Below are 13,884 nucleotides of genomic sequence, written 5' to 3'. Positions count from 1 at the left end.
TTTTTTTTTCAAAGTACTTCCAGACATCACATTTTTTAACTGACATGTCTCAGGTGTCGAAGACGGTTCTGTGTTTGTTGTGCTTTTGCTTTTGGTGGAATAATATGTTCCTAGAGAGTTGCGGTAGCTGCCGCAAAACAGTTGTTTTTGCTGAAATCTGGCTCGGTGTGTACTAAAGCTGAAGCCGTGGCCGGAGAAGTCATATGTTAATTATTTTCCTTCCTAGTATATTCAGTTAGGCTAAAACAAAAAGCACATGGTCACACATGTAACGCTGTATGAGTTCAAGTTATGTTGCCAGGTGCGCAAGTAACAAAATGCTACTCGAATAATGGGGTCAATGGCGAGTACTAGGGATGACCACAATTAATCGATTATCGATTAATTGATTGTTAAGAAATTACTCGAAATACACATTTTTGGTATCAATTTTCCATCACGTGGAACAAACATCATGTGGTCTCATATTACACTCATCTATCAGGGAGGTGTTTTAAGTTTAAAGCATGTTTCGATGTGAATCAGCTGTTAAAGGTGTTGCACACAGCGGAGACACTCAGCTGGCGGCTGCGGCTGTGCGTCAGGTCTCCACGTGCGCTTTTTAAAAGATGATCAATACAAAACTGCTGCCAACAACGACACGGACACAAAGGTTGACAGCTTTAAACAGGATATTTCCCACCTTTGGATACAAAGGCAACAGACGGGTGGGAAATTCAGGTACGCTATGTTTGCAGACCAGCAACATCAGAGCCGTCTGAGCTTTTCTCCAGCGGGACTGATTCTGACCCAGTTGCGCTCCTGGCTGACACCTGACCGAATACACATGTTTATTTTTCTCAATAAGAACAAGTAGACAGAAAACTGGACACTGAGTCTGAAGTACTTTTCTGTTAGTATTATGAGCCTTCACTTTATAAGATTATGTCCACGGAGAATATTTTAATGAGCCTGATCATTGATATTCTGCGTGTCAAACGTGTGGCCGTATTCAATCCCGTCAGTTGTATGCATTTTGTTGCTGTAAAAAATAAAATTTAGGGGGAAACAACCTATTTGGCATTGTTTTTGACATAAGAATAATAATGTTTTTGATCGTTAACATTTCCAAAAATCGATCACGGAAAATACTTAAAATGTACATCCCTAGCGAGTACCCATTACTTGAGTATTCGTACCCATCCCTACTGAGAAGTGGCTCATATGACCACACTTCAAGAAAACTAAATTATCTCTTCAAGCAAAAGCCAAAGGCTGAATCAGTTAACAAGATACTAGGCAGGTGGGTGGAAACAAAGGACAGAGGCTTTGTATAAAAATCATACCTCAAATCATGTTAGTCTTTTGTACATATCAAGTTCAATCACATCATGGTAGTCTTGATGGGATATTTAAATATTGTATAATATATTTATATTTTTATATTATTATATTGTTCTATAGTTTTTTTTCTTCAACTCTTTGGAAATAAGTCGTGGAAAGTGTTTTTGCCTTCTGTAGAGCTTCATAATATCCTGTCTTTGATTTGTGCCTTCAAAACAGTGTAATGTAGTACTGCCATCCCTGCCCTAACATCATATTGTGATCAAAGTTATGTTTCATATTCCTACAAACAAACAACATTTCACAATAACACAATAGATACAGTCATGTTTACCAACATTGTGATGCCTGCAAAGTTACCATTCTGCTTAACTTTCTCCCGGGTTCACAGTGACACGGTCAGACGGTGCAGACTGGGACATTTTGTCGCCGAGTAGACATCAGTAAGTAAAATTTAGTGGAGTGATCTTGGGGATAATGACAAGACTAATTTGAATAAATCCCCTCTCTTTGGTATGGGGGTTATAATTATCATCAGAGGTTATAGGACTTCAGAAGCAGCTGCCAAAGCGCCTGTTAAGTTGATGGAAGGAGTCCAAATGAGGCTCGGTTTAAAGTGCGAGCACATTAAACCTTTGATCATACTTTTCTGATTTACATTTTTCAATATCCACACAGCTTTTTTCCCTCTTAGAAAATGGACTGTAGCTTACACAGAGGACGATATTCAGCATCATCTATGCTTTGGTCCTCACTTGTCCCTGTGTAATTTACATGAAGGATGACATTTTCTGAAACTGCATTTTGAAAACTTTTTGTATTTGAATTCAGAACAAATCCTCTAAATGACCCATCAGTGAAGTCATCAGAGCTCTGCAACTCAAAATCATCAATTCAGACATAACCACCCACTGCAGAGGCAACCCAGCTAATTTCCGCTGTCCGTAAGACCTTTGATATCCTCACACTAAGCCTGAGGTGTCACTGTTACAGGGGACATGTTGGCAACAGTCGACTTATCAAATCCCCAGGAAAGGAGGGCAAATCCTTTTCCCCCTGAACTTATCTGATATCTGTCCCGCAAGCTTTTCAGCACACTCATCCTGCATCACATTAGACCATATGGCCCTAGGCTTACTGTGCTGGCATGTAGCCTTCCTCACACATCCCTGCATGAATAAGCGAGTGTCCAGGAAGGCTCGTCTAGATCTCTTTAGGTATCTTCTGAGACGAGGGGCCCCGTGTTGCCTTGTGAAAACACAGTCCATTTAGAGTAAGAGGGATTTACACTAGAGTGGGTTCCTATGAAAAAATTCATGCAGCTTCAACTACATATTTAATTAGTTGATTTATGGTTCAACACCCACGCCACACTGAAATGTATGATGAAAACGGAATTTGAATTTGAGGCTGAAAGAAGAGGAAGATCATTTGAAACATTGTAACAAAACTGTCTCTTGTGTGTCTACCAAGTGGTTCAATTTGCCATTAAAGCAAAAATAAAATGATTCAAATGGTCCAATAGAGTTCAGAGGAAATACACAGACATGTTTCGGTGCTTCAAGCACCATAAAAGGCATGTGTTTCAAAGGAACTCATGAAAGGCGCATCTGTGAGCATAGACATCAGGATGCTCCAAAACATTCCTATTCTTCGAAATCTAGGTCACGGCTTGGATCACTGATGTTATGGATCAGTTGATGTGAATGAATAGATTTCTATTTGAATAGAGGCACTGGTGCTACACATAAATATATTGGCTAGCACATAATGTAGCAACACTCATGTGGTTAGTCAGGATGCATTAGAAAAAGACAATACTGAGCAGATGTTAACAAAACGCCAAGGGGCAGGGAAAGGAACAAGAGGACAGGACAAGTATTGATAAACATATGTCCTCCTCACTGTTACAGCTTTGCTCCACTGCACAAGTCTATTTATTGATCAGACAGTGGACAGAACAAAAGTGAGTGTTCTACAATATCAGTTATTAATGGTGACATATCACGCTTTTTTCATCAATATATATTGGTCTAAGAGGTCCCCAAAACATGTCTTTAAAGTTTATGCTCAAAAAAACACTTTGAAATCAGATTTTGGTCTGCCTGAAAATCCCTCTTCTTCAGCAGTCCTCAGAACACTCTGTTTTCCCTCTGACCACGCCCCCTCCGGAAGTGGATGTGCCTCGGCTCTCCAGCACGTTGATCTAATGTTTACATGTTGGCTGAATATATACGGCTGCTCAGAGATCACGTTACTTCAACCCTCTGAATCTGATCCAGAATCTGATCCTGACGGAGAGGCGCCTGCAGCAGGACCTTTCTGAACGATTGGTCACAGATTTAGTGTTTCTTGTTGTTTTATTTATCAGTATGTAGACGCGTGTCTTGGTACACAGCTACGAACATGTAGCTATGTGGCTATGCTAACTAGCGCTAGCACTTATCCATGATAAATAAAAATCATCCACTAGATCTTCAAATCTGCAGACGTGGGGAGTAAAACCGACCTTTGTGTTTATTAAGACAGCCTACAACTAGCATGCCTCCCTCCTAAGCTCCTTGTTACCACACATTTGTGCAGGTAATGAAAAACGGAGGGGGGATTCAGTATTATTTTATACAGTCTATGGGCTGAACAAGCTCCGAGCTCTGACTCCGTGACAGACCGGATATTGTTGTTACGTAGCAAAAACACAGAAGTCTGAAACGGCTCGTTTCACACACATTTACAGAAAGGTGTAGAAATCAAAACAGGGGCAGAATGGATTTTTTTCATTCTCGGGGGGTTTGTAGACATGCCAGGGACACATATTTCAGGTAAAGAACCATTAAAAAGTCCATTTTGCATGATATGTCACCTTTAAGATAACTCTCCATGGACAAAAGAGCTTTACTCACTTTTTGAGGAGGTGGACATGTGTATCTACAGGAATCATTTGTGCTGTATTGTTAACTCTGTGAAAGATAAGCTCTTGTTGAAGTACAAAGTAATATGGTTTGAAAATGTTCAGTCCAAACCAAAACTAAGGACATGTGTGAATATCAAGCATAATTTCATCCATGAATTATATGTCACGTCTTGGTTATCTAGAAGCCAAAGATCTTTGGTTGCGCAGTTAAGATCTGGTATTCTTTCTCTGGCCATTAAGGTTGGTTGATTTAAAAATATTCAAGAAGAAAACAGACTCTGTGAGATGTGTGATTTGAATGAAGTGGAAACAGAGTCCCATTTCTTTTGTACTGTATAAATTATGATGACCTCAGAGAAAGACTGTTTCGGGAAATTGCCTGTGAAAGGCCTGAAATATTGTGGTGGACAGATGTGCAAAAAACTAGATTGGTTGTTTAATTTTGACCTGTTCAAACAAGCTAATTTTTTATCAAAAGACTGGAAAAGAAGATAAGATGGCCTTTTTAAGTAGTGTCTTTTTTTCTGTTATAATTTCTCCCTCAGTTTCCTTATAAGGAATGATCATGCCGTGTGCTCTAACCCTGGACTGTACAAGTTTATGGTGTCTTGTAAGCACATGCGGGCTGGACATATGATTGTATGCATGACACAATAATACAATAAAAACTTCAAACTATCAAGTCATTTTCAGAAATGTTAAAAATAATCTATTATCTTTATGAAAAATCTCTATGTTCTTATCCAAGTAACAGAATGTATTTGAGTTCAGAAATGTGACCTATCGCAGAGAAGCAGGGCAACAAAAAGGTTTTTTTTTTAAATGAGATTTCAAGAATCAAGTTGCAATATTACAGGAATAAAGTTTCTCGTATCACAAGATAGTGTCATAAGAGGAAAAGATGTAAAAAACTAGAACAAGAATACATGCATATCAACACGCTCAAAGTTACAGACTTAAGAGGATAAACTCTTAAATTAACTAGATTAAAATTATACAATGAACAGAAAATTTTTTTTAATTCAAGATAATGAATTATTAAGTTTACAAGAATAAACTTGAAGAGTAACCACATGAAAGTCCTACATTTATGAGAATAAAGTTGTAAATTAATGAGATTAATGAAGTAAATAAACAAGATTAAACTTTTAGATTAAACTTTGCCAAATCTTCTCTGCCAATGCCAAACAGCTTATTCAGCTGTTGCTTTTGACTCTTGCTTTTAAGCTTCTGGTAACCCCAGGTGTTGACAATCAGGTGCCTGATTGGCAGCACCTGTGAGCGTGGGTCCTGCTTCAGTCGTAAGTAGGTGTCTGCTCCAAGAACCGACATACCATGTTTGACTGATCTGGATAGGGCATGCCATAGGGCAACTTCAAACTGGTGTTCCGCAAAAACAAGATGCAACATTATTCGGAGGGGGCCCTACTACCGTACAACAGGGGAGCTCAGAAACATGCCGCAAAATGGGCGTCCCAAGAAGATGACACCCAAAAAACGATTCCTCACCCTGTCAGCACTTAGGAACCATAGGTTCTACAGATTTGCAGTCAAGGTTTGAAGGACAATATAGCTGACAGCCTTTTGCCCCACAATTCAGAACAGACAGCATGCAGCCAATCTTGGGTCTCATAGGGCTGCCAGGAGGCCTGCCATGACTGCTCTTCACTATCAGGCCTGTTTGCGCTAGTGTTGGCAACATGTGCACTGGAACCTGAACAGGTGGAGAAACCTGATGTTCAGCGATGATTCCAGATTCTGCCTACAGCAGTTGGATCATAGTGTCAAAGTGTGGAGAAGATGTGGAGAACGCTATGCTGATAGAGTGACATCATGGTGGAGGCAGTAGAAAAACGAGGATTGTCATCCGAGGCGATTTCAATGTAGAGGGATATTAAGATGAGAATCTGCAACCAGTGGTAATTCCATATCTCCACAGTCTGGAACCGAACCGGAACGTCCTCCAAGATGACAATGCTCACCCCCACAGAGCAGGCTTTCTCAGAGACTCCCTCCAGAATTTGGGAGAGGGGAGGATTGAATGGCCTGCCAGCAGTCCTGACCTCAACCCCATGGAACACTTGTTGGATCAACTTGGGCGTGCTATTAGTGCCAGAGTGACCAACAAAACCATGTTGGCTAGCATGCATCAAATGCTGGATGAAGAATGGGATGCCATCCCACAACAGTGTATGACCAGGCTGGTGACCAGCATGAGGAGATGCCAGGCTGTTGTGTCCGTGAATGGTTCTTCCACACAGTACTGGGGCTCCCTTTTGTTAAATGAATACATTTTTAAATGACCATTATGTCCTGTTTCTTCAGACTTCAATCATCCAATCCACCAAACAACACCAAACAAGAGTCAATAATGGCAGAATAAGCTGTTTGACGTTGGAAGAGAAGATTTGGCAGATTGTTCATGTGCCCACATACTCAGCTCTGCTGCTCATCCCCAAAACACATGTTGCTTACAAATGTGGCACCACATTTAAAAAGGGGAATAAACAGGCTTTCCAAATGTATAAGATTTATTGCCAAGAAACATTGTCACAACAAAGAAATTATCTACCAATCACAAATGACTTTTTGTTCTATTTTTATAACTTCACAAGATGCTCCATGTTCATGATTTTAGTACAGGCGGCTGGCTGCTCTTCTAAATCTTCCCCAAACCATGGGCTAAAATTATTTATTTTTTTAATTAATGTATGACTTTGTTCTTATATGAATTCTCAAATTTATGAATTTATTCTTGTACATTTACAACTTTGCTTTCAAATTCTCTTTTTCTTCTTCTATATAGTGGCCCTACTCTATCATAGTGAGTAGATGACAGTTAATACAGTAAACATAAAAAGTATAAAATATTGTTCAACTAAAATGATGAATAAGATGTTACATTGAGAAATACTCTAATTATCCAGGATCACCAACACATCAATAAAATCCACTTCCTGGTAATGAGAAAGCCTAGTCTACTTCTATTCTCTGAGCACTTTGCTGCTTTAGCATTACAGTAGCACAAGTGATGAAGACTGTCTGGAAGCCTCTTAAGAGTCTCAGTAATGACCAAGTTTGCCAACAGGAGCCATAACTGATCACTTTTAGCATACTAACTATGACTATATGTGCTTAATTTTAGACTAATTGTGTGTTTCATTGCATAATGATTTAATCTTTTTCAATAATTGTCCATTTAATTTCTCCTAAAATGTGTTTTAATTAAAAATCTAATGGACCAGGTCAACACATTCTCCCTCTTACTTTGAGTATTTCAGTGAAACGTGTGAGTGAGTCTGAGGTCAGGGAGCAGCACAGAGTCAGAGGAGCAGAAAAACCCACAAGAGTCCTTTAAGGTGAAACATGGACACACATTTATCCCCCGGAGTCCTTCCTGACTTTTCTCCCAGCTGCCACAGTCAGATGGTATAATTAAATTATATTTAGAAATAACCTGAATTTCATTAATTTGATGTAACATGTTATGTGATGTAACATGGGCTTAGTGTGGGACAGACAGAGTAAAGTAAAGAGGACATAAACAGAGGAGAAACACTGTGTTGGAGTTAATGAGTTGATACTGCAAGTCTTGCTTTTCAGGATCATGGACAGCACCACTGAAAGAATCCCAGCCAAGGACTGGCAGTGAGAGCATAATCCAGAACCATTTGAGGGAACTGCAACCAAATTATATGCACACAAGTGCTGGGAGAGCACACTTGGGTCTTGTAAAGTATCATTTGCAAGTGTATTTATGCGTGTCAGACACGCAGCTTTTCTGAGACCTTCGGCAAACTAAAGTGAAATCCATTCCATGCAGGATTTCACCAAAGAGGGATGTGACTAATAGTTTGGACACATGTAGTTGAGCCTGTGACAACTGAGCTCTAGTGTTAATTATGTCTGGTTTTAAGGATCAAACATGAATGTGGTTTAATTATAGACAGAGTTCCTTAGATTGGGAAGACATAAGCTGTCAGGAGGAGGATAATCTCTCACACCTGCAGGATGACACACACACACACACACCGAGTCTTTTCAACGAGTATGTCCACATAAATCTGCTCACTTGAAAAAAGGAGAGTTCTCATGAGTGGAAATCTAAAGGAGGTAAAGTAGGGAGCAGGACTTTGTAGACAAAGAGACACATAAACAGAACAAACAAACACAGACAGAGCAAGAATGAACTGTGTGCCACTTCCTAGCCTCCATGCTTGGAAGGCTGTGCGTTGGTGGGGTTAACCTGCCGGCTGTCTCAAGGCAGCTCTTCAACTCAACGCCCAAATGCTGGTGTCTGCCTCTGAGCTTATCAGGCTCTCCCAGACGGTGATCTGAGCGCACGGAGGGAGCAAGAGGAGCACGGAAAGGAAAAAGGGGGAGTGGAGAGGAGTGGAGGTGAGTTTACAGAGATGAAACAGACTCTACACTCGGGGTCAAAATAATATGGGGCTTGTTCTGTCTACCCCTACACTCCTGGTCTTATTTTTCCCCCCAAGCTGCTATGGAGTCATTTCTGCTGGAACAAGTTAGGTTTGTCCGATAATACTGGCGATATGGTATTCAAGGTAACAATTGTTTTTCTTTTTCAATAGTTTTAACAATATATGATTTCACTTTGTTTATAGCTAATTGATTACACATGAAAGTGAATTGGTGTGTCCCTAACTTGTGAGAGAGAAAATGTAAACATGGAAAAAGCTGTGTCCTGGTATCGATCGCTGTTTCTCCAGTACTCTTCAGTAGACACAGGACAACAGGAAAAGCTGCTTGCAGTACTGCTGCAATTAGCTAAGCTTGTCTTTATAGTATCTCTGCATACTTCAAGTAAGGGTTCTTTCAATTTTCACAGGTGGTTTATAAAAAGAGTCAAATTAAAAGTAGGGGTCTCTTATGAAAAACAAATGGATCTTACAAGTACAAAAAAAAAAAGGAGTCAGGTTAGCAGACTTCTTGCCAAGCTGACACTAGATGTACCTTGATTTAATTTACATCATTTCACAGTTTTCTTGTCAACAGTTTTCACTTCTTTGGAGGATAACAGGGGATTACTTCCACCACCTCTTCTATGCTACTAAGTCTCACTCATCTTTTTCTTCTCTTACAAAAGACATCTACTATCTCCACTGGCAGCCAAACTCATGCTTTGCAGTTTGAAGTAGGAGTGTTTCTCTGTAATATGGGAATCTGCAGACTTGTGTTTTGTGCTGCAACCATAGACTGTATAAAATATGGATGTAGTATCCGTGACGTCACACATCTCTTCCTGAAAAGCTGTTTTGAGGCCAATCGTCAGCAACAGCCATATTGCTGCTGTCGAGCGATTGTGACGTAAAGAGGCGGGCTTTGAGCCTCCTAGCCAACAGCTACAGTGTTCCCGCCTGTCAATCAAGTCAGCTGTGCCTCTCATTGGAAGACTTGTAATCAAAATATCTTCGAAATTGCTGCGTTAGAAAAAAATTCACCCCCCCATACAGTGTGTGCCCATCGAGACATGAACTATCCAGACTACACTCGTCTTTTGTACCAGGCTGTAAACATGTTTATTTCTGCTTTAAAGATTGTGTTTTTTGAATTGGTGTGTATGTGGTTTCCGGTACTTCCGGAGCCAGCCTCAAGTGGATCATTGATGACCTGCAGTTTTTAGAACTTCAGCATTGGACTCATGTTTTTAGACCGGAGGTTGTCGCTTGGGTGTGACAGATCCCTGTTCTCCCATGATCTGTTCAGATCATCCCCCAAGATTTGGATCATATGCCATCCACAGATCGATAGAAAATGTATCATCATGGGGTAAAACAAACGTTCTGCGAATAAATAACCAGAGCCTTTGTGAAAATACAGCTGTGTTTAAATTGTTTGAGTAGTGAGTGGGCACCATTTGCAGTTCAAATGTGTAGACAATTTTCACATAAAATCAGCAAAACGGCAGCCAATATGGCAGATGTCCATAACCCATACATGCACTTCTTAAACACTACCTTCGTTTCACTGAGACTGCACAGGGATGGTAGTACATCGATTTTACACCCTGATACATTTTCCATTGATTTGCGGATCATATGCATTCCAGACAGTCAGGGGTGATCTGAACGGATCACAGATCAGCAGTGATCCATAACACCACCACTACTTTATAAGCTCCATTTTACCAGAACAATGAAGTACTGCATTTCAGGAGACAATGCGAGCAGAGAAAAAAAAAAGTACTATTTCTCAGGATTTCGCTGGTGTTGTACTTGCTCACAGTTTGGCTGCCATTCATAGTTTTAACCATGGCCTTCAACTTATATCAGACTCTTCAAACAATGCCCCACTCACATAAACCTTTGCATGTCAAACATGTTAGATAGTACGTCAGCTTCAACAACTGAACCAAACAAGCAAACCAAATTAACATTGAATTTTTTTTAAAAAGACAGCCAGCACTGACTCATGTTTTTACACTTGAAACAATATTTTTACCATCATTTGAAGTTTTGGCCACTACAGTTGTAATGTTGTAACCACTGTAACCTTTATGTAATTCGGACTGCAGGTGCAACTGTTTAATGTGTCCACAGTGTGTCGTCTTGGTCACCCTTTTTCTAGCCAAAACGTAGTGAAGTTTGTGTTTATCAAAATGTTATGTTTTATTGATACCTTACTCTGATGTTTGGAGCAATGGCTTTGTGGTTAAATTTGTTTTACAGAATACACAGCAGAGAGCATTAAAGGCAGCATGACTGAAACTTTTCTCAAACAATGAAAAGACCTTCTAGATAAAGAGAAATCTGCAAAAACAATGTCTAAATGCTAACTATATTTGACAATCACAGATAATTAGTAGAATGTATGACACATTCATATTATGTAGGATCAGTATATAAAGCAGCAAGCAAATGTCTATGCAAGTATGTATATGTGTGTATATACAGTGTGTATTTGTATATATGCATATGTATATATATATATGAATATATGTTTATGTGTGTATGTATGAATATATGTATATATGTGTATATGTGGTACTATTATATAAAATACGTTATAAAAAGTTTTGATTAATTGACCATTATTAATTAATTAATTAAACAATGGCAAAGTTTTACTTCTTCCCACTGCTTCATGACTATGTGAATACAATTCATATTAGTGAGGATACAATTTATTAGTATCATTTTGATTAAGATTATTTTTTATTTTTTTATTTTTTTTGCACTTTATATAGCATGTTTTGTGTGTCATTTTTGTGTCTTTTACATGTTCCAAATAAACACTATCAAACAAATCAAGTTATGAGGGGAAAATAAAACTTGAGCCAAAACACAGTAGTGACTGTGGACATATATCTTATCTGTTCATTTGAAAAACTCTTAGCTTGAATGTTTTAATAAATCACACCCAAATCTGTCTGTCTGTTAAGCACTGTTAAATCAGAAAGTTAACTTAAGGTGAAACAAAAGATGAAAACAAGAAGTAGTCCTCACGAGCTTTGGTATAAACACTTAAAGCACAAGTGAAGGGCAAGATGCACTGAGCTGTTATAATCAAATAATTTACCCAACACTGTCAATGTGTTCTGTTGTTTTTCCAGTCCACTGCTCATTAGGTTTTAAATGACACAAAAAATTATGTCCTGTATCAGGGACAAACACATAGCCAGCAGCAATTAGCTGCCGTCGAACCCAACACCCAAACATAATTCATTAACTTGCCTAAATGTTTCAAATTTAGGGTAATATAACACACTTTTGTAATTTGTTTATAGAATGTAAAACATGTTTGGCCGTGCTAATGACAGCAGAACACAGAGTGTCACGGTGATCCGTGGAGGTTCAAGTGCTGTGTTACCCGACGAGCTGCTACAGGATGCATCCATGCAAACTCGAGAGCTAATTGACTGTAATGTCATTTTATCTGCTTCAGCAGGTTATTGACAGCAACATCCCAGAAGCCTGTTCATCCTTCTGTCAACTCGTCAGCATGGGAGAAGCCATTATCATCTCATTACGGCTCACGCTTTCATATAATCCTGACATTTCCTCTCTTGCTTGCTCTCTTCCTGAGCTTTGGGATCTGCCTCACTTGGCTGTTGTAGTGGTAATAGCAAGATGTTGTGCATGTGTGCGTGTTGGAGGTGGTGGAGGATGAGAATGAGAGGTAATAAAGACAGTTTTAATTTCCTGGAGCCACTCAACAGACAGTTCTTTTCCATCTGCTTCCTCCCTCTAGCAGCCTCCTTTATATCTTGATGTTCATGCAGTTGAGCAAAAAACTGTGCTTTAAAAAAACTGATTGCTTAACCCACCACCAACAACTTGAAGCACTGGCAGGGTTGTTGGTGTAGCTTTGAATGATGCCTTCTTATTACTGAAATAACCGTTGTGCAGTCAGAGAAGGAAAGGTCACCAGCAGGCATGAGGGATGGGAGATGTGTTGGGGCGATGGAAAACTCAGGTGTGTGTCTTGGATTAATCTGGTCCTCCAGGAGTTACCTTAGGGAACAAGAGAACACGCTTCACACTGAGAAAAGAGGGGGGAAAAAATCACTAAAACAACTGTGTGTTTGTGTCTTCAAAGGGGGTAGATAAATAAATTTTTAAACCTATCTGCCCACACTGAGCTTCAGCGTTTGCACATGTGCTGCAGCGATCACATGCTCTTTTAAAAAAGGTGTGCAGGGTCCACAGACGACCTTCTCTCTGAACCGTGTTTCTTTTCATCCACAGTTCCCAGTGACCCACCACTGTGCCCTTTATTAATCTTCTGTTGGAAAAAAAAAAAAAAAAGCTCTGTTTCAAGTGAGTGCCGGGTGCAGGGGATATCAGAGCAATCGATGCGAGCTTCTGTAAAGGAAGCAGCAGCACAGCAGCAGCAGGCCTTGGTGATGTGGGTGAAGGTGAGAAGCTCAGTATGAATTCTACAATTTATCCTGTACAGACTGCAGAGAACACAGGGAGAGTTTCAGATTTCCACTTCAGCAGCCATCAATAGCTCCTGTCTCCCTCAGCTTTGCTTCATGATTGCTGCAGTTACAGGATGGTTAGGTGTTTGTCAGGTGAAACTGAAGCATACCCACATCAATGAGCAGATGAGCAAAAGCTTTAAGGAATGTTTTAAAATTCTGTAGTGTGCATCAAATACAGGTTTATCTTTAAAACGTATTTTTACATTTAGGTAACTGTATTTTGGGACACACAACATCAAGAATACAATTCATTCATCTCCACATGGAAATCTACGGGTTTACACCTCAATCACTGTTATAAGTTCTGAAACTGGGGGGGGGGGGGCCACCAGAGCAGCTGTTTGACTCATCTAGGTTAGTAGCGGTAGATAGGGCTGGCCGATATGGAAAATGATGTTATCACGATAAAATATTTCATATCAGTCGATAATTATCACGATAAATATCAAATCATTATTTCATTTAAATTTAATACAGATTTTTGCTCCTGGGTGAAAGTTGAGGAAACCAGACCTTTAAGATTACTAAGGGTTACAGGCAGAGTGATGTTGTTTCCCACAGTGCAGTGCCTGTTCATTCAGTGATCAGTTGTCCTACGGTTAGGAGGGATGGGTACCGAATTCGGTACTTTTATAGGTACCGACCGAATTCCGTCGGTACTACCGAGTACCGATTCACGTAAAATCAAACGGTACCATGT

The 13,884-nt window shown here is 39.7% G+C and overlaps 1 protein-coding gene across 5 annotated transcripts in view; it reads right to left on the bottom strand.

The window, feature by feature from the left end:
* Positions 1-13,884, bottom strand: part of mdga2a (MAM domain containing glycosylphosphatidylinositol anchor 2a) — a 351,098-nt gene that overhangs the window by 321,941 nt on the left and 15,273 nt on the right. The window lies entirely within an intron of this gene.

Source organism: Notolabrus celidotus, chromosome 13, assembly GCF_009762535.1.
Source record: "Notolabrus celidotus isolate fNotCel1 chromosome 13, fNotCel1.pri, whole genome shotgun sequence".
NCBI lineage: Eukaryota > Metazoa > Chordata > Actinopteri > Labriformes > Labridae > Notolabrus > Notolabrus celidotus.
The sequence above is the reverse complement of the archived record's forward strand: the minus strand, read 5'-3'. Positions and strand labels throughout refer to the sequence as shown.